This window comes from Bos indicus, chromosome 2 (assembly GCF_029378745.1).
Source record: "Bos indicus isolate NIAB-ARS_2022 breed Sahiwal x Tharparkar chromosome 2, NIAB-ARS_B.indTharparkar_mat_pri_1.0, whole genome shotgun sequence".
Classification (NCBI taxonomy): domain Eukaryota; kingdom Metazoa; phylum Chordata; class Mammalia; order Artiodactyla; family Bovidae; genus Bos; species Bos indicus.
This window is the reverse complement of record NC_091761.1, coordinates 109550103-109571030: the sequence shown is the minus strand read 5'-3', so window position 1 is coordinate 109571030 and position 20928 is coordinate 109550103. Positions and strand designations below refer to the sequence as shown.

The window sequence follows — 20928 nt, the reverse complement described above, 5'->3', positions numbered from 1 at the left end:
AACACTAAAGTAACTTCTGCATTTTTCAGAGACTGGTTTCAACAATGAAAGAAAAATGGCTTTTTGGGTCATTGATAAGAGACCCATGAAAGCACCAAAGCAACATGTGATTGTCTGACATTTTCCTAATGGGATCCTTGGGTTTATTTCATCTCTGACTCTGAGTTAAGAGGAAACATGGTACTGATGTTAACACCACACACTTGTGAGGCTATTTAATCTCTTCAAGCCCTAGTTACAGTTCAGTTAAGTTGCTCAGTCATGTCCGACTCTATGAGACCCCATGGACTGTAGCACACCAGGCTTCCCTGTGCATCACCAACTCCTGGAGCCTGCTCAAATTCATGTCCATCGAGTTGGTGATGCCGTCTATCTCATCCTCTGTTGTCCCCTTCTCCTCCCACCTTCAATCTTTCCCAGCATCAGGGTTTTTTCAAATGAGTCAGTTCTTTGCATCAGGTGGCCAAAGTATTGGAGTTTCAGCTTCAGCATCAGTCCTTCCAATGAATATTCAGGACTGATTTCCTTTAGGATGGACTGGTTGGATCTGCTTGCAGTCCAAGGGACTCTCAAGAGTCTTCTCCAACACCACAGTTCAAAAGCATCAATTCTTTGGCACTCAGCTTTCTTTATGGTATGACTCTCATATCCATACATGATGTGATGGATCATGGAAAAAGCCATACTGGAAAAGCCGTAGCTTTGACTGTATGGACCTTTGTTGGCAAAGTAATGTCTAGATTGGTCATAACTTTTCTTCCAAGGCACAAGTGTCTTTTAATTTCATGGCTGCAGTCACCATCTGCAGTGATTTTTGGAGCCGAAGAAAATAAAGTCTGTCAATGTTTCCATTGTTTCCCTATCTATTTGCCATGAAGTGATGGGACCGGATGCCATGATCTTAGTTTTTTGAATGTTGAGTTTCAAGCCAGCATCAGAGGGCAGACAGAATGAAAGCCCCACTTTACTCATCTGTAAAATGGGATTCTCACTAACTACCTGTGGAATCATTTTAAAAATTAAACAAGAAGATATTTGGAAAAGTCTGGCACAAGATATGGATCTAATAATTGTTTTCTTTTCTCTTATTCCCAGCTGGTCACTCCCTTCTCCAAACTACCTCCACAGCAGATGGCCTATGCATCTCATTGCCCCTCTAAAGAGATTTTCTCACTTGACTACAGTATTAAGCTACCAATGGCTGTAGGGTACTCCAAAAGCCCTGGAGGGTAGGACTCAGACATTAGTATTTTCAAAAGTTGCCCTCCTTATTCTACTGTACAGACAAGGTTGAGATCACTCCTCTACGAAGTTAAAATTTTAAGTTTTTTTTTTTTAAATTTGATAAATATTAACTACACAAAAGACTCTTAAGACTCTGAGATACGGCTAATCTTGAGGTTTGCTAATGGATAGACTAGTGAATTAACCAACAGAATTAGAATCCATTCTGGCCCGTGGCTCTTCCTCTAGGTCTCTCCCATCCTGGTGAATAGTGGACCTGCATTGTCCAATGTATAAGCCACTAGGCCTATTTTAATTGGCACATTGCAAGGACTCAATAGCTACATGTGGTGAGCATACTGAATGGCACTTCTAGAAAATATTTCTCCCATCACAGAAAGTTCCATGGACAGACAGTACGTAGCAGATTTTTCAGTAGAGAAAACAGTGGGAGTTTCTCAGAGAACCTTTTGTTCAAATAACCCATGAAATGAAGCCCTTCCCCTTTGCCCCACCCCCAGGTTTATTGGCTTCTCTTGACAAGATGTGGGGATGGAAAGGAACATAAACATCAAGGATCCTTTCAAAGTGATTCCAGCCTCTAATCAGCTCTTCCCAGTTGGTTAAGCCAGGTGACAAACCCAATTCGCTTGCGCTGACAGCCATGGTAATCAGGGACCTTCTTTGTTCATTATGCTGTCTTTAACCCCAACATTCTTATGCAGCCCTGCGTTTAGTGATCGCTCACTGTGACGGCAGACTAATGAAGAAATAAAACACACTCTCTGAGACTCATTCTTCTAGCCAAAGAGAGAGACTGCTCCACTGGCTTGTAAAATCAGGTTTTTGTTCACTTGGCGAATGATTAGACCAGGTGAATACAAGTCGTATTGGCTAATTTAGAAGGAAACACCTAAGACGTTCTTCATACCATCAGCATTGCTGGAAAACTTCAGAGAATTTAATGGCGAATAAACTTTATCTCTTGGAGGACTTCTTGGCTGGAGCCTCTGGTTAGGTGGACATAAATGGCTATGAGTGAGATAGGCAGGGTTTCAATGGCGGCATCACATAATTCAAGAAAATAATCCATACCCGTTAGAATGGAGAGTTTTAACAATGCTTCTTAAAGGTGAACGTGCATAGAAATCATGTGAAGTCACCTAAGGATTGGTTGGAGAGGTCAGGCCTGACTTTCTGCATCTCACAAGTCCCCCAGATGCTGCTGTTGTAGTGGACTGTCTTTGTTTTGTTGTTTAGTCACTAAGTCGTGTCTGACTTTTGGTGACCCCCCCCCATAGACCGTAACCTGCCAGGCTTCTCTGTCCATGGAATTCTCCAGGCCAGAAAATGGTTGCCATTTCCTTCTCCAGGGGATCTTCCTGACCCAGGGACAGAACCCAAGTGTCCCACAATGACAGACAGATTCTTTACCGTTAAGCCACCCGGGGAGCCTGGACCATCTTCAGGCAGTAGGAATTTAGAGCCTCCCTGCTGGATGACATGTGATGGGAGATGTGCTCTTCGATGCCTGTCACTTACAGGCCATTTCTTCAGTTCAGTGGTAGCCCTAGTGGAGATATTTCAAAGGTTATGAACATTCTCCCTTAATGGAAACTGAGTACTTCCTTTGTCCCTCAGATGAAGAAAATCTCCTGGTTTGGAGTTGCATAATCAAACACAGGCACTGTAGTCTCCACAGGTTACTAGGTTACAGCCAAAGAGTGGAAATGACAGTGTTCTCAGACACACGTGTCAGTTAAAAAGTCGACAGGGTTTTTGGTGACTTTGCCAGCAAGACAGACCTCCATAATACAAGGATGCCATCTAAGCTGATGAAGGGGTTTTGATTTCATGAATCATTTCTTAGAAGAAATTTCAGTATGATTTTTAAAAATTGAAGTATAGTTGATTTACAGTGTTTTAGGTGTATAGCAAAGTGACTTGGTTATATATCTATATTTCTTTTCAGATTCCTTTCCATTGTGAGTTTTTACAAGATACTGAATATAGTTCCCAGTGCTACACTATAGGCCCCTCTTGTTTATCTATTTTATGTATAGTCATGTGTATCTGTTAATCCCAAATTCACAATTTATCCTTCCCCCCATCCTTTCCCCTTTGATAACCATAAATTCGATTTTTATGTCTGTGACTCTATTTCTGTTTTGTAAATAAGTTCATTTGTATCATTTTTTAAGATCCACATATAAATGGTATTGTACATCTGTCTCTCTCTGACTTACTTCACTTAGTATAATAATCTCTAGGTCCGTGTTGCTGCAAGTGGCATTTCATTCTTTTTTATGGCTAATATTCCATTTAAATATGTCTGTGTATATATACCGGAGAAGGCAATGGCACCCTACTCCAGTACTCTTGCCTGGAAAATCCCATGGACAGAGGAGCCTGGTGGGCTACCGTCTATGGGGTCGCATAGAGTCGGGCACGACTGAAGCGACTTAGCAGCAGCAGCAGCAGTGTATATATACACACACATATACACACACATCTTCTTTATCCATTCATCTGTTTTCTTATCTTGGCTGTTGTAAATAGTGCTGCTAGGAACATTGGGGTACATGTATTATAACTTTTCAACTTAAGAGTTTTCATCTTTTCTGGAAATATGCCCAGGAGTGCGATTACTGGATCATGTGATAACTCTATTTTTTGTTTTTTAAGGAACCTCCATACTATTCACCGTAGTGGCTTCACCAATTTACATTCCCACCAACAGTGCAAGAGGATTCCCTTTTCTCCACACCCTCTCCAGCATTTATTATTGTAGATGTTTTAATGATGGCCATTCTGACCAATAAGTGTGATTTCTGTTAATGAGATTAATGTCCTTTAACTTTGCTGATCAGCAGCCCCTCCCTTCCAGATCTCCTTTCCTTTCTCTGTACCTTTCCTTGTAGTCAGGAATGTAGTCTGGTGATCAGCAGTGCTAGGAGACCAGTGCAGGACCTTGATGTCTTAGTTATTCAGTTGCTTGTTCAGTGATTCTAGTGAGTCTTCTTTTCCCTCTTTGGGAGACCAAACCACTATTAGATTTAAGGTAACTTTCTGATTCTTTCTTGTGTTTCAAAAGGTATTGAAAAAACGCCTTATAGCAGAAGCAGATTGGCTTTGTATATCTAGGACAAAATAACTAATTTGTTATTTTGCCTCTTTGACTTCTGAGCACCATTACTGGAGTAGTTTTCCATCCTTTTCAATTGGAAATCAGTTCTTGTGTTGTGGGGTCTTTATTTAACTTGTTTGATGAAACTTATTAGGGCCTCATGACTGGGGGCAAACCCACTCCAGGACTCTTACCTGGAAGATCCCATGGACAGGGGAGCCTGGTAGGCTACAGTCCATGGGGTTGCAAAGAGTCGGACAGACTGAGCGACTTCACTTATTTTAGATTGCCAACGCAAAGGGCCTTCACGAATCTGTCTGTAAGTGAACACCCTTGAATAATTCAATCAGCTATGCCAAACAAACAAAGAGTGATTGATTGATACTTTGATATGGCCTAAAATATTCCAAAATTACAGCTTTTAAGACAATTTGTACTGGAGGAGCTTAGTGCTAATGAGGGCACATTTACCAAGATCTATGAGGAAAGGTCTTGATTTGAGAAAGCTTTCTGTAGGTATACGTTATCAAGAAATTGAAACAGTCCAGTTCCAAACAGTAAAACACCACTTATTCTGTCTTTACATTTGCCTTTTCTAATTGAATTTATTGCACCACTGTATTTCCTCCAGAAAGTGTATTGTTTTAAAATTACCATTTCAGTTCTACTAGTCAAAGCCCCTCACTTCTAATGCTTTCTGACAGTTATCAACATAATGAACCATAATGAAATGATGAGCAATCTTCAGTGGAAACCCAGTGTGGATCCCAGTGGTGCTGTGTGACTGTGCTGTTAACATTTGAATGCAAATTAAAATAACATCGTCCTTACTTGTTTCCAAGGTCAAGAGAATAGAGAGATTTTTTTTTTTAAGTGCTTTAATTTTGGAAATCTCATATCCATTTTCAATCAAGCCCTTGAAGGTTCCACTGATGTTCAGTTCAGTTCTCTACCCCCAAAGATTTACACGCTCACATCGGCTAAGGGATGTGTGGAGGGGTGTCTAACACAAAGCTTTGATGTTATAAACCATAGGATAAAAGGTAGCCTTTGGCTTCAAGTAAAGTACATTTTCTCCCACCCCAAAGCATATTTCTTTTTGCTTTAGAACTACAAGTAACTAATAATGTAATGATTGGAGGAAGGACATTTATGTGAAATTGATAAATGAGAATGCAGTTAGTTCTGGTGACAGATCGGTTAGTAGCAGAGTGAGAATAAAGGCCAAATATTCCTAAAGTTGTGTCCATGAAAGTGTTTCAGAAGATCCATTGGTTGATCCCTAACCATTTCACATTTTATTATCCCGGTAATCATTTTTTTAGAACATATTTTTATGAAAATTCTTGTATCTAAGATTTGGTTATTTCATGTCATTTATCAAATTCGCAATATTAGAGTGCAGTTTCATGCTACATTTCATTTGTCATAGGACAGAAACGCAAATTGAGACATCAACCCCTCCCCACCCCCCACCCCCGCCCCGCCATTGCCAGGTCATGAGACTTGGTTTTCAAGGCAGAACATATGGTCCACTGCCTGTTAAGCCAGTTGATAGGCCAACAAATGTGTGTCCTCTGGACCATAAAAGCTGGTCAAATCAACCAAAGACATTTTCATGATTCATATGCAACCTTCTATCCATTCCATTTCTAGACTGATTTTTTAGTTACAGCTTTAGTTCAAGGTCTGATATCAGTTAGTGAGTAAACTACATCTTTGTTTCTTCCTTTTGGGTTACCTTGTAGCATTTTGACTGTGAATAGGAAAAATTACCTCTAAAGAAATTAAGTGCATAACTCTTGTCTAAAGACACGGATATGGGGTGGATGGTGGTGGGGAGGAGAAGCACCAGGTGTGCTTAATGGAAAGCACTAGATGGGCTGCAGGCTGATCACTTGCCATTTGGTAAAATTTTAAAAGTTCTAGGTTATTTAAGGAAGATCAGATATCATCTTATTGAATTATCTTTTGAAAATGCTCTTTTAGCCTCCATCTTATCCTCCAACCTACTTCTGGTTTTATACAGATTACTTATCAGGATTAATAGTACATAGTAGATTCAGCTGGGAAATGCACATGTTTAAGGGACAGGATTGCGAGCCCAAGTGAAAGACTTGACTCAACTGCCAGTATCATTTAGCCAGGTTATTAAAATTTTTCCATCACCATGAATAATTAAGAATGGTTTGTTATCACCCAGGCCCTGTCATTTCTGGGTAGCATTTTTGACACTACTCATAGAAGTCATACCCTGGCTGTGCACAGCATGCTTCTGTGAAACAAGGTCAATTAGGCACTTTCCTGAGATCCCCTGGGGTGAGAAGTGAATACCTTCTCTGCTATCAGCATTTTGATTTTGCCGTCATAGTTGACTCTTGTTCTACAAGCCATGTACAGCTTGGCAGAAGATGGACCGAGGGGAGAGCCCTGTTGCATGGGTAGAATTGCCCCCCACCCTCCTGTGACCTTCCACCTAGGAAGGAGCCTTTAATAAAAACCCCTGCTCTGGACTGGAATGTAGGAACCAGGCAAACAGCACATCTTAGCTAAGACCAGAGCACCTGACAGGAAGTAATGCCAACAAACGTCAGCCTGAAGGGCAGAACAGCCAGGAGAAATGTGAGAGGTCCCAGCTGGGGCCACAGAGAATGTGTAGATACACTTCATTTTTTTCCTTTGGATTGTGCATATCTCTGGGAAGGGGATCCTTTTAGCCTTTGAATCAGGCTTTCTGATCCTATCATTGCACATTATTGACTGGGTGAATTTGGGTGAGTTGCTTCACTTCTCCTATCTTAGTTTTCGCTCATCAGATTGCTTCGGGTAACACATACTTTTCTACCAGATGTGATTATGGGGAGCAAAGGAGATTAAGGATGAGAAAGAACTTTGTAAGAGATGAATTCACACGCTAGCTAATTCTAAAGCAAAATATTCATGCTTTTTTTTTAAATTACTTTTCATGGGCTTCCTTATTGTGACTTCTTTCTGGATAACTGAGAGTTGACTGCGTAGAGCACTTCAGCCATAAACTAGTCATCTTAGAGAAAATTCAACCACAGTTAATTGGTAAAGAAAAAGCAAATGGTTCCTGGGTATAGAATGGAAAAAAAAATACTAGATATACTGAAAAATAAGTGGTAGCAAAATTTCAGTAAGGAGTGACCTCGACTGGGAACCCAAGGTTTTTTGGGGACAGCAATAAAGGATTGATGTGTTTGTAAGACTCAGATTTTTAATAATGGGCCGTTCTGCTTTGGCTCTAGCCGTTGTTAAATGCATGAACTGCTGTGATAAAAGGTTACACCCTGTGCCTACATTTCAGAAGAGGTGTCCCAGCAGCCGTTTTCATGTAAACTTACCCACAGCAGAAAAGGCTGAGAGAAGGCAATTAGCAGTGACAACATATACAGCTGTCAGGGAGGATGCATGACTTTGTTTGAGTCACAACTTACACACCCCAAGTGTTTATTCTGCCTTATAACCTGTCTTGCAGCTGGAGAGAGATTAACAAAGGCTGATCTGAAGGGTTAGAGGGTTTTACAGCTAAGGCACTGAAGTCTTATTGACCGTCAAAAAGTTGTCCGTGATTAATGAAGCCTTATGAGACTCAAGACCCAAGGCACCTCTTCCTCAGAAGCTCTGTCTTGCACTGGTTGCCTCGGTGTATCAGAAGGGTGGCAGGAGCGCTTCAAGAAATTGATCACTTACAAATTACATTTCTGTCTGTGCTCTGGGAGAGTGTTTCTTTCCATATCTAGAATTAATTTCAAGACACAGGCATTGAATTTTCATACTCTTCATGGGGTTCTTCAAGCAAGAATACTGAAGTGGCTTGCCATTCCCTTATCCAGTGGATCATGTTTTGTCAGAACTCTCCACCATAACTTCCACTGTCTTGGGTGGCCTGCATGGCATGGCTCATAGCTTCATTGAATTACACAAAGCTGTGATCCATGTTATCATTTTGGTTATCTTTTTGTGATTGTGGCTGAGCACCGAAGAATTGATGCTTGCTAACTGTGATGTTGGAGAAGACTCTTGAGAGTCCCTTGGATTGCAAGGAGATGAAACCAGTCCATCCTAAAGGAAATCAGTCCTGAATATTCATTGGAAGGACTGATGCTGAAGCTCCAATACTTTGGCCATCTGATGCAAAGAGCTGGCTTATTGGAAAAAACTCTGATGCTGGGCAAGATTGAATGCAGATGAAGAAGGGAGCAACAGAGAATGAGATGGTTAGATGCCACCACTGACTCAAGAGGCATGAGTTTGAGCCAACTTTGGGAAATAGTGAAGGACAGGGAGCCCTGGAATGCTGCAGTGCATGGGGTCGCAAAGAGTCGGACACGACTGAGTGACTGAACAACAACAACACTGAATTTTAAAATGGTGATTAAAATCAGTTCAGTATGAAAAGTCTATGATAGATTTGGAAATTGCTTTGTACAAGAGCTCCTTTGATGTCCTATCAGCTATTTGCCAGCCCTGGCTGTGGACTTTAAAAAAAACCTTTTAGCACGTGATTGCCTTTTTTTCTTCATCAGCTTTTGTGATGTGATATACCCGAGTGCCATGGTGGTGACACTTCTGAGGAGTGAGCTGCACTGGGCTTAAGGAATCATCATTCATTCATTTATTTGTTCAGCAGATTCTCCATAAGCACCTACTACACCTTTGACTTCTGTCTAAGGGCTGGGGGACTCTCAAAAATCAGAAAAAAAGATTGTTGTTTTCATGGAGCTTCTGTTCTAATGGTGGGAATATAAATGATACACAAGATAATGTAAAATTCTTACAAGAAAGAGGGGGAAAAAAGAGTATATCATAGGGTAAAACAGAGGAAAGGGAAGGATTTTACTTTTCAGGGAGTGGTCAGGACCAAGGAGCTGAGATTTGAGCTGAGACCCAGGGGGCAAGGAAGAAGCCAGGGGACAGAATTCCAGGTACAGCTACCAAGTCTAAAGAATTTGAGTTGCGTGTTTAAAGTTTTGCTAACAATGTGAGTTTTAAAATGACTTATTTTAAACCTTTTGGTCCTGGAGTCTGTTGGCATTTTCATTTCAGTTGTAAGAAACAGAAATTTCAGGTTTTTGTGGCACAGTATGCCATGTGTCCATATAGATTTAAATACTTTGGCAGGACCTACTTTTTTTTTTTTTTAAGATTTTTGATGTAGACCATTTTCTCAAGTCTTTATTGAATTTGTTGCAATATTGCTTCTGTTTTTATGTTTTGTTTTGTTTTGGTTTGGTTTACGAGGCATGTAGGATCCTAGCTCCCCAACCAGGAATCAAGCCCGCATGCCCTGCATTGGAAGGCAAAGGCTTAACCACTAAACTGCCAGGCCAGAGAGGTCCCTGGCAGAACATACTTTTAAATGCGTTTCTCAAAGCGGATGCCCATCTTTTGCTGAAATTTCAGTTTTCTGAAGTGAAATTTCAGAACAAAGAAGTGAATTTTACCTTATTTGTGACTTTGGAGTAAGGTATGTAAGGTGCCCAGTGGCAGTTACTCTGGCCTAGGCTTTCCATGGGATGGTTTACACCAAACGCCTAGTTCACACTGGAGGCATTTTTTGGCTTTGGGTTTAGTGTTGGCTGACCTTTTTGAATGATTTTATTAAGGTTCCTATAGACTTCATGTGAATGTCTAAACATCAGGTTGCCCTAAACGGTCTACTTTAAATCCTGGCATAAGCCATCAAGCATATTTTCTAAACTACTCAGGAATTTCACTCAGGAATTTCTAATCCACAAGAGGGAAGAATTATGTTTTGTGGAATTACTAGAATTTTCTTTGATGCTTGGAATATTGCCCTTCTTAAATGTCACATTCGCTTAATTCCTCTAGATAGTGTGAAAGCTTGTCTTTTCCCAGAGGAAAGTATGTGGTAGGTTAAGGAAGATCAAAATTTCTTTTATGATGTAACATGATATGATGCAGTAGTCCTTTGCTTCTGCTGTAATTTGGCTATGGTTTCTTGGGAACTTCACGCTGTCAAACTCCTGTCAGCTGAATGCAGGTTGACATCCCACTAGAAAATAATGATTACCCATTGTAGCACCTTCCACCAGTACCTGCTGTGCGATACAGAAAGTATTTCACGCCAGCGAAGCAAATGGATATTCATTAAATTTATCCACAGTGGCAAGAAATACAGGGGCCATTGCTTTTAGAGCAATGAGAAAACCGAAACATAAACCATAATATATACTGCATTTAATTCCTTTGTTAGTCAGAAAATGTAACTTGGACTTTAGAATCCATAGTTGTTGTCTGACCTGTGCGTGCATATGAGCTCGATTGTTCAGTTGTGTCTGACTCTTTGTGACCCCATGGACTGTAGCCCACCAGGCTCCTCTGTCCGTGGGGTTCTACAGGCAGGAATACTGGAGAGAGTTGCCATTTTCTCCTCGACCTCCTCTCCTCCTCCTCTTCTCGACCCAGGCATCAAGCTCAAGTCTCTTATGCCTCCTGCATTGGCAGGCGGGTTCTTTACCACTAGCACGATCTGGGAGGCCTTGCATAAGTGTGTAAATCATGAGTGCAATCTCCTTAGATTAGTTAAGAGTATGCTTGAAGTCCCTAGAATTCTATGCAAAATCATTAGTGATAATCTTTCTAGGAAGAGGATATTTGCTCCCATCAAATTCTCTGTAGCAGGGCTTGGTAAACTGTAGCCTGAAAATCAAATTCAACTGCCCTTGTTTTTGCAAATCAATTTTCTTGGAACACAGTCATACCCATTTTTTAGGTATTGTCTGTGGTTGCTTTCAAGAGCCATGCAGAGTTGAACATTTGCCAGAGAGACTATATAGCCCATAAAGCCTAAAATATTGACTATCTATCTGACCCTTTACAGAGAAGCTTGTTGAACACTATTATCAAGGGTTAGTAAGTTAAGGATTATTGCATCTGAATTTTGCTTCTGTTAGTTCAACTATTAGCCATGTCACTAAATTATTTTTAAAATGTGAAAGGCATTCTAAACATGAGAACTTTGAAATAGCTAAGCATGCCAGACCCATTCTTTGATGAAGAAAGATAGAACCTTAGGCTTGTATATGAATATTAAGCAGGTTTTACAAAAAGAGCCAAAAATGTAAAGGGAGGACATTTATTATCCCTTTAAATATGCTTCAGTACTTGATTGATTTGTATTTAAAATTGTCTTAATTTTGCTTGTAAAAGTAAAATTGAAAGAAAAAAAAACATAATTCTATAAAAGCTAATAAGGAAAAGGCCCATGAAATTAACTTGCTTCAGAGATAAAGTTTGCCATAGTTGCTTGCTTGAAGAAATCATCACCTGAAATCAAGATGGAAAAAGAAAGGTCATAAAAAACAGTGTCAAAGTAACAAAGCTTAGATTGGCAGAGCCCACATTTTAAATTTCCAGTCATACTGGCTGGTTATGGAGCTATAAAAACAAGAAGAGGGCAGGATGCTTACATTGCCATTCTCCTGAGGCTCGCATCCATATTTAACTTTCTGTAGTCTCTTCCTTCCCTCTTTAATTCCATGCCCCTTCCCTCAACTATCCAGGGAGGTATCACAATGAATCAGAATATTTCTTTTTTTCCTTCTTCTAGAGCATGTAAGTAAAACTGGACACAATAAGTATTTCTTGAATAATTGTGTGGCTCCACAGTCCTTCCCAACAGATGTCACCACCTCTATATGACGCATAGCCCTTCCCACTTGTTCAGAGTGTTTTTAAATTGTAGCAAAGATTATTGAATTAAACTACCTACATTGAGATGCTCCATTACAGGGCTTAATGGTAATGAATCTGTATGTGAAAAGCTGGCTAATACAGGCTTAGCCCAGAAAAGCCTGTATTAATTTACAGGCTTAAAATAACATTGTAGGTGGAGGGACAGAAGATGCATTAGAGGACCTTGTTCCAGCCAGTCATTCATGACTCCTCAAACAGCTATTGAGCTTGCTCTGAACTAGGGATCATAGGAGACACCAGGAAATGATGAAGACATCAATTCTGCTATCATACAAACTGTAAGAGAAACAATTATCAAATATATGTTTGGTTCAGTTCAGTCGCTCAGTTGTGTCCAACTCTTTGTGATTCCATGAACTGCAGCACACCAGGCCTCCCTGTCCATCACCAACTCCCGGAGTCCACCCAAACTCATGTCCGTTGAGTCGGTGATGCCATCCAACCCATCTCATCCTCTGTCATCCCCTTCTCCTCCTACCCTCAATCTTTCCCAGCATCAGGGAATTTTCCATTGAGTCAGCTCTTCACATCAGGTGGCCAAAGTATTGGAGTTTCAGCTTCAACATCAGTCCTTCCAGTGAACACCCAGGACTGACCTCCTTTAGGATGGACTGGTTTGATCTCCTTGCAGTCCAAGGGACTCTAAAGAGTCTTCTCCAACACCACAGTTCAAAAGCATCAATTCTTCAGCTCTCAGCTTTCTCTATAGTCCAACTCTCACATCCGTACATGACCACTGGAAAAACCATAGCCTTGACTATATGAACCTTTGTTGACAAAGTAATGTCTCTGCTTTTTAATATGCTGTGTAGGTTGGTCATAACTTTTCTTCCAAGGAGTAAGTGTCTTTTAATTTCATGGCTGCAATCACCATCTGCAGTGATTTTGGAGCTCAGAAAAATAAAGTCAGCCACTGTTTCCACTGTCTCCCCATCTATTTGCCATGAAGTGATGGGACCAGATGCCATGATCTTAGTTTTCTGAATGTTGAGTTTTAAGCCAAATTTTTCGGTCTCCTCTTCACTTCCATCAAGAGGCTCTTTAGTTCTTCTTCATTTTCTGCAATAAGGGTGGTGTCATCTGCATTTCTGAAAGTGAAAGGGAAGTTGCTCAGTCATGTATGACTCTTTGCAACCCCGTGGACTATAGCTCACCAGGCTCCTCCATCCATGGGATTCTCCAGGCAAGAATACTGGAGTGAGTTGCCATTTCCTTCTCCAAGGGTTATTCCCGACCCAGGGATTGAACCCAGGTCTCCCGCATTGCAGGCAGACGCTTTAACCTCTGAGCCACCAGGGAAGCCCTCTGCATTTCTGAGGTTATTGATATTTCTCCCGGCAATCTTGATTCCAGCTTGTGCTTCTTCCAGCCCAGCATTTCTCATGATGTACTCTGCATAGAAGTTAAATAAGCAGGGTGACAATATACAGCCTTGACATACTCCTTTTCCTATTTGGAACCAGTCTGTTGTTCCATGTCCAGTTCTAACTGTTGCTTCCTGACCTGCATACAGATTTCTCAAGAGGCAGGTCAGGTGGTCTGGTATTCCCATCTCTTTCAGAATTCTCCACAGTTTGTTGTGATCCACACAGTCAAAGGCGTTGGCATAGTCAATAAAGCAGAAATAGATGTTTTTCTGGAACTCGCTTGCTTTTTCCATGATCCAGCGGATGTTGGCAATTTGATCTCTGATTCCTCTGCCTTTTCTAAAACCGCTTGAACAAGACCTTTTTATCCTTTCATGTTCCAAAGAGAACCAGAAATATTGATAGCTGCCCTGAAATAGGAAATAATATAAGCAGGATAACTGCCAGTCCTACATTCAGACCAGTAGTGGGGCAGTTTGGGAAGACATAAAATGCTATAATTCACAATGACCTACAGCTCCCTGATATTGGTGTGTGTTTAGATATGACATCAATATAGAAACTAGAAAATTAAGTAGTATGATTATCTCTCTTAGTTATAAATCTCATATATAATTGGAGACATTAAGAGGTTGGCATATTTCTGATGAGAAAGGCAATCATTCATCAGAAATTCAATTATTCCTAAATATCTAGATATGCTCTTACCAAACCGAACATGTGCCTTCTTGCCTGACCCACAGCAAAGCAAATCTACTGACACAAATTTGTGGTGAAAGAAAGTACAGCATTTATAACCAGGCACCAAGTGAGCAGAATGGAGAGCTAACAGTCAAAAACACTGAGGGAAGAGTTTCTCAAGACAGTGTAAGGGAGAGGGTCTTGGGGTATGTGATCAGCTCATGCTCAGTTCTCTGATTGGTTGATGGTGAGGTAACAGGGTAATGTATCCAGAATCTCAGTCATCGATCTTCTGGTTCCAGCTGGTCTGAGGTCTAGTGCTTATGGTCACCGTGCAGATAACTTTTTCTACATGATGAGGGTTTGTATCTGCAGAACTCAAGGATACGGTTTAGGAAAGTATTCCACTTTTGAGGAGGAACACATGAAGAGATGGAATGAAGAGATGGAGCCAAAGCAACCACACACCCAGTTGTGGATGTGACTAGTGATGGAAGTAAAGTCCAATGTTATAAAGAGCAATACTGCATAGGAACCTGGAGTGTTAGGTCCATAAATCAAGGGAGATTGAAGTGGTCAAACAGGAGATGGCAAGAGTGAACATTGACATTTTAGGAATCAGTGAACTAAAATGGACTGGGATAGGTGAATTTAATTCAGATGACCATCATATCTACTATGGGCAAGAATCCCTTAGAAGAAATGGAGTAGCCATTATAGTCAACAAAAGAGTCTGAAATGCAGTACTTGGATGCAATCTGAAAAACAACAGAATTATCTGTTTCCAAGATAAACCATTCAATATCACAGTAGTCCAAGTCTATGCCCCATCCAGTAACACTGAAGAAGCTGAAGTTGAACAGTTCTATGAAGACCTACAAGACCTTTTAGAACTAACACCAAAAAAAATGTCCTTTTCATTATAGGGGACTAGAATGCAAAAGTAGGAAGTCAAGAAACACCTGGAGTAACAGGCAAATTTGGCATTGGAATATGGAATGAAGCAGGGCAAAGGCTAATAGAGTTCTACCAAGAGAACACACTGGTCATAGCAAACACCCTCTTCCAACAACACAAGAGAAGACTCTATACATGGACATCACCAGATGGTCAACACCGAAATCAGATTGATCATATTCTTTGCACCCAAATATGGAGAAGCTCTATACAGTCAGCAAAAACAAGACCGGGAACTGACTGTGGCTCAGATTATGAGCTCCTTATTGGCAATTTCAGACTTAAAATGAAGAAAGTAGGGACAGCCACTAGACCATTTATGTATGACCTAAATCAAAATCTGTTATGATTATACAGTAGAAGTGAGAAATAGATTCCAGGGATTAGATCTGATAGAGTGCCTTTAGAACTATGGACTAAGGTTTGTGATATTGTACAGGAGGCAGGGATCAAGACCATCCCCAAGAAAAAGAAATGCAAAAAGACACAATGGTTGTCTGAGAAGGCCTTACAAATAGCTGTGAAAAGAAGAGAAGCAAAAGGCAAAGGAGAAAAGGAAAGATATACCAGTGTGAATGCAAAGTTCCAAAGAATAGCAAAGAGAGATAAGTAAGCCTTCCCCAGTGATCAATCCAAAGACATAGAGGAAATCAATAGAATGAGAAAGACTAGAGATCTCTTCAAGAAAATTAGAGATACCAAGGGAACATTTCATGAAAAGATGGGCACAATAAAGGACAGAAATATTATGGACATAAGAGAAACAGAAGATATTAAGAAGAGGTGGCAAGAATACACAGAAGAACTATACAGAAAAGATCTTCACAACCCAGATAATCACAGTGGTGTGATCACTCACCCAGAGCCAGACATCCTGGAATGTGAAGTCAAGCAGGCCTTAGGGAGCATCACTACGAACAAAGCTAGTAGAGGTGATGGAATTCCAGTTGAGCTATTTCAGATCCTAAAGGATGATGCTATGAAAGTGCTGCACTCAATATTCCAGCAAATTTGGAAAACTCATCAGTGGCCACAGAACTGGAAAAGGTCAGTTTTCATTCCAATCCCAAAGAAAGGCAATGCCAAAGAATGCTCAAACGACCGCACAATTGCACATATCTCACAAACTAGTGCCCATTATTGGTGGCTTAGATGGTAAAAGCATCTGCATACACTGTGGAAGACCCAGGTTCAATTCCTGGATCGGGAAGATCCCCTGCAGAAGGAAATGGCAACCCACTCCAGTACTCTTGCCTGGAAAATCCCATGCATGGAGGAGCTTGGTAGGCTACAGTCCATGGGGTTGCAAAGAGTTGGACACTACTGAGCGACTTCACTTCCACTTTCACACGCTAGCAAAGTAATGCTCAAAATTCTCCCAGCCAGGCTTCAACAGTACCTGATCTGTGAACTTCCAGATGTTCATGCTGGATTTAGAAAAGGCAGAGGAACCAGAGATCAAATTGCCAACATCCATTGGATCATTGAAAAAAGCAAGAGATGTTCCAACAAACATCTATTTCTGCTTTATTGACTATGCCAAAGCCTTTGACTGTGTGGATCACAACAAACTGTGGAAAATTCTTCAAAAGATTTGAATACCAGACCACCTGACCTGACTCGTGAGAAATCTGTGTGGAGGTCAGGAAACAACAATTAGAACTGGACATGGAACAACAGACTGGTTCCAAATAGGAAAAGGACTATGTGAAGGTATATTGTCACCCTGCTTATTTAACTTATATGCAGAGTACATCATGAGAAACGATGGGCTAGAAGAAGCACAAGCTGGAATCAAGATTGCCAGGAGAAATATCAATAACCTCAGATATACAGATGACATCACCCTTATGGCAGAAAGTGAAGAAGAACTGAAGAGCCTCTTGATGGAAGTGAAAGAGGAGAGTGAAAAAGTTGGCTTAAAACTCAACATTCAGAAAACTAAGATCATGGCATCTGGTTCCATCACTTCATCACAAATAGATGGGGAAAAAATGACAGACTTTATTTTTTGGGGCTCCAAAATCACTGCAGATGGTGACTGCAGCCATGAAATTAAAAGACACTTGCTTCTTAGAAGGAAAGTTATGACCAACCTAGACAGCATATTAAAAAGCAGAGACATTACTTTGCCAACAAAAGTCCATCCTGTCAAAGCTATGGCTTTTCCATTATGGCTTTTTTCATGAGCCATCACATCATGTGACATGTGAAAGTCGTACCATAAAGAAAGCTGAGTGCCGAAGAAGTGATGCTTTTGAACTGTGGTGTTGGAGAAGACTCTTGAGAGTCCCTTGGACTGCAAGGAGATCCAACCAGTCCATCCTAAAGGAAATCATCCCTGAATATTCATTGGAAGGACTGATGCTGAAGCTGAAACTCCAGTACTTTGGCCCTCTGATGCGAAGAACTGACTCATTTGAAAAGATGATGATACAGGGAAAGATTGAAGGTGGGAGGAAAGGGGGATGACAGAAGATGAGATGGTTGGATGGCATCACCGGCTCAGTGGACATGAGTTTGAGTAAACTCTGGAAGTTGGTGACGGACAGGGAGGCCTGGCGTGCTGCAGTCCATGGGGTCGCAAAGACTCAGACACGACTGAGCGACTAAACTGAACTGAGGAGGAACTAAATGTCCTTGACTTTTTTTTATGGCCAAATGATTATTATTTTCTCTTGCTTGACTGTTTTCCTTTGTTTCTGTGCGTTCTCTCTTCTCTGATTAGATTTGCTCTTTGGAACTTGAGGAAGGCCCAGGAGGCTGGCTAAAACTTTCCTATAAACTGCATGCAGGGGCCACAGGGATCGGTCCATAGTTCCTGCTCGGTTTTAGTACTTATAGAAAAAAAAGACAAGATAATGTAAACTTTAACTATGTAAAAATGTAAGTGTTTTCCCTTCTGGATGCCTTGTGTTTATTGAGAGTACTCTTCATGTTGCTAAGGATGCCTATTTTTTACTCTTTAGTCATCTCTATAGATAATTATTTTAAGATGCTGCTGTTAAGGATGACTGTTTGACCCAGATTGACTTTTGGCTGTATTAAAGTCCATGCTTTTTTCTCATTTTCTTGAGAATAATGTGCCTTCCTTTCTGAGGAAGAGATGATCTTTCCTTATATATGAAAACACACATGATGTATTTCCCATCTTTTAGTTGGCAAGAATTTTCAAAAAAAGAGAAAACACAGATATAATACAACATCATCATTTTTTTAATTTATAAAATCCTTTTCCAGGTGTCTTTTCCCAAGCTTATGTAGGCCAACAATCATATTGGGTGCACATTTCTTTTATTTCATTCCCCTCACCTTAAATCTCCAGTTACAGTCCAAGTTTCAAACTGCTACTATGCCACCATGGAGCCACCACTCCTTGTGGCAACAAAACATGAAATAAATGCAGTACAAATTTACCAAACCATTCTTGGAGGCAGCGTTGAACTTCTGAGCTTGCTAACTAGTTCTCTGTCTTCCTTTGAGCACCTTTCCAGGGTAGATGCTTTAAGAATCACTGCCCAAAGGAAGAAGGCTGTTCCGGACTGTATCTTGCTTTCATGCCAGCCCTCCATGTTGAAACCCTGCAGCATCTTTGTTTTTTTTTCTTTCATGTGGCAGTGTTATATCTCTGAGTCCTGTGACCATTTAGTTTTCTGCTCCATTTCTTCTCTGTTTAGACACCGCCATGTCCCGTCCTACATACTAATTACTGACTTTTTGCTTCTGCAGTGCTTGATTCATTGTGTCACATTTTCCCATGTGAAAGTGGACTAGGAACCTTGGCAAGGAGGTTAATGGATTTAAGAGTCACTCTTGTTTAACCCTGAAAGTCACAGCAAAATACGAACCAGTGGCTTGACCCATTTTAGGAACCAAGCTGTGGTCAACTTTCGCCGCAGACTAGCAGATGGCAAGAAACATCTCAGAATTTGAACAAAATTGAAGATACTTGGTCCTTTTTCCTGTCTTTGCCTTTCAAACTTTGGTGGAAGCTCCTAGTTTTGTTGTTATTTTATCAACAAATGTGGAAATAACCCCACTGTGTGGGAGTTAGTACTTTGGGATTTTAGTGGAACTCTGTTACTAATTAGATTGCACGAACTTTCAGTATTATCAGCTCCACTTTCTGGCTCTCAATTTCCTCATCTATAAAATGAAACTATTTAGCCAAATGATCTTTAACATCTTATCTGGACCTAAGTGTCTTTTATTTCAAATAGCTCTAATCATGTTATTAAAAAAAAAAAAAACAAAAAACATTAATACTCACTCTACTAAGGACCAAAGAGATAAATTTAAAATCTAAATGAGAAATAAATCTGTGCATTTTTTTCTGAGGACTTCTGTGGGGGCAGTCTTATCCTTTAACACAAATTTTACAGCACTGTTTTTCCTTTAAGGTTCTTAGGATGGGAATCAAGTCTTAACACTAAGAGAGAGAGGCTGTCAGTAATTAGTCTCCAAGGGAAATTGGGAGGTCCTGCCTACCCTGTTACAGTCTTCAGTTAAGTTGTATGAGAAGAAAAGGAGATGAATTACCTTTGTTCAATATTACTACCAAAATCCTTTAGCCATTTGTCACTGTGAACTCAGTAATACTGGGTATGACTCCTCCTTCATAAAGTTACCTCTTCCAATTCTCTGGCAATGGCTAGTCTGGGACAGTATATTCCATTATGATTGACTAGATAAGGAAGCCTGCCAGTTACTTCCTTTTAGCTTTCTTTTCCTGAGTAACAAGGACAGATTTCCCTGAAAGCAATGATTATAAGTAAATTAGCAGTAGAATAGAAACAATAAGCAAGAAGTCTCAATTTTTCATTGATACTTACTTCAGCTCTTTTCCTTGAAGACCAAAATGGGAAAGAGGGAAGCAAAAAGAGAACTTCCCAGTTGTTGCAGTGAATCAATATTTTTCATTAGAGTGTGGCAGGCATCTTTTAGACCTTTAGAATCAGGTCAGATCAGGAAAATCCCCTCTTTTCTCTCCCATCCTGATTCTTCCCCCTGAAGGCAGCTTGTTTCATAACATCTTGGCCTAGAGACTAATCTACAGTAAGAATTGAGAGGGTTCTGTGCTCTTATTTATTGTTACTATTTTTAAACTAAGTACTATGTTGTTTGCAATCAGTTCTATTTCAAAAGAATCATGACCACCAGATATATTGTGGACACCTTTGATGTCAGTAGAAATGAGAAGGGCCTGGTGTAGCCCTGGCCAGCTGAAGATCAGGCCGTGGAGATTTGGGCACCGTTGCACAATCCTGCCATGGAGTTGAGATTTCTCAACAACTGTACCTTTGACTTCTCTGCAGCCAGGCTAAACCAGTTCCTACTAATTACCCACAAATAGCTTAACTCTCAACTGCCGTGTCGGACGGAAGAGGGATATCTATACCATTCAGTTAATTTTATTCCATGTTGATAACACACTGTACTTAGGAATCATCATTTGTCTTCAAAAATGGTGTATAACCAGTAGTTTACCAGAGTCCCACAACAGCCCTGGGAACTAGAAACACAATTGTGTACACTCTTTCAAATGATAAGAGTAAGGCTAGACAAGTTATGAGAAGAATAGCCAGGTCACTTCATAGAGAAAGCCGTTTGGAGCCTATTTGATATAGAGTTACTTCACATCTCTGGTCAGTGCTGCGTTTGTACAGAAAAGAGAATGACACTCACGCAGACAGCCTTCTGTCATATTGCTCTTTTAAATGATTTTTGCTGGCTTAATTTGCTTTTGGCTTTCTTTGCTAAATGGGCTCATCTTATTTCTTATAGCTGCAGAAAAGAATATAAGTTCTGAGAGATTCCAAAAGGCTCGTT

At 40.5% G+C, this 20928-nt stretch overlaps 1 protein-coding gene across 2 annotated transcripts in view; it reads left to right on the top strand.

Annotated features, from left to right (window-relative positions):
* The window catches only part of EPHA4 (EPH receptor A4), a 161965-nt gene that overhangs the window by 68278 nt on the left and 72759 nt on the right, over positions 1–20928 (top strand). The window lies entirely within an intron of this gene.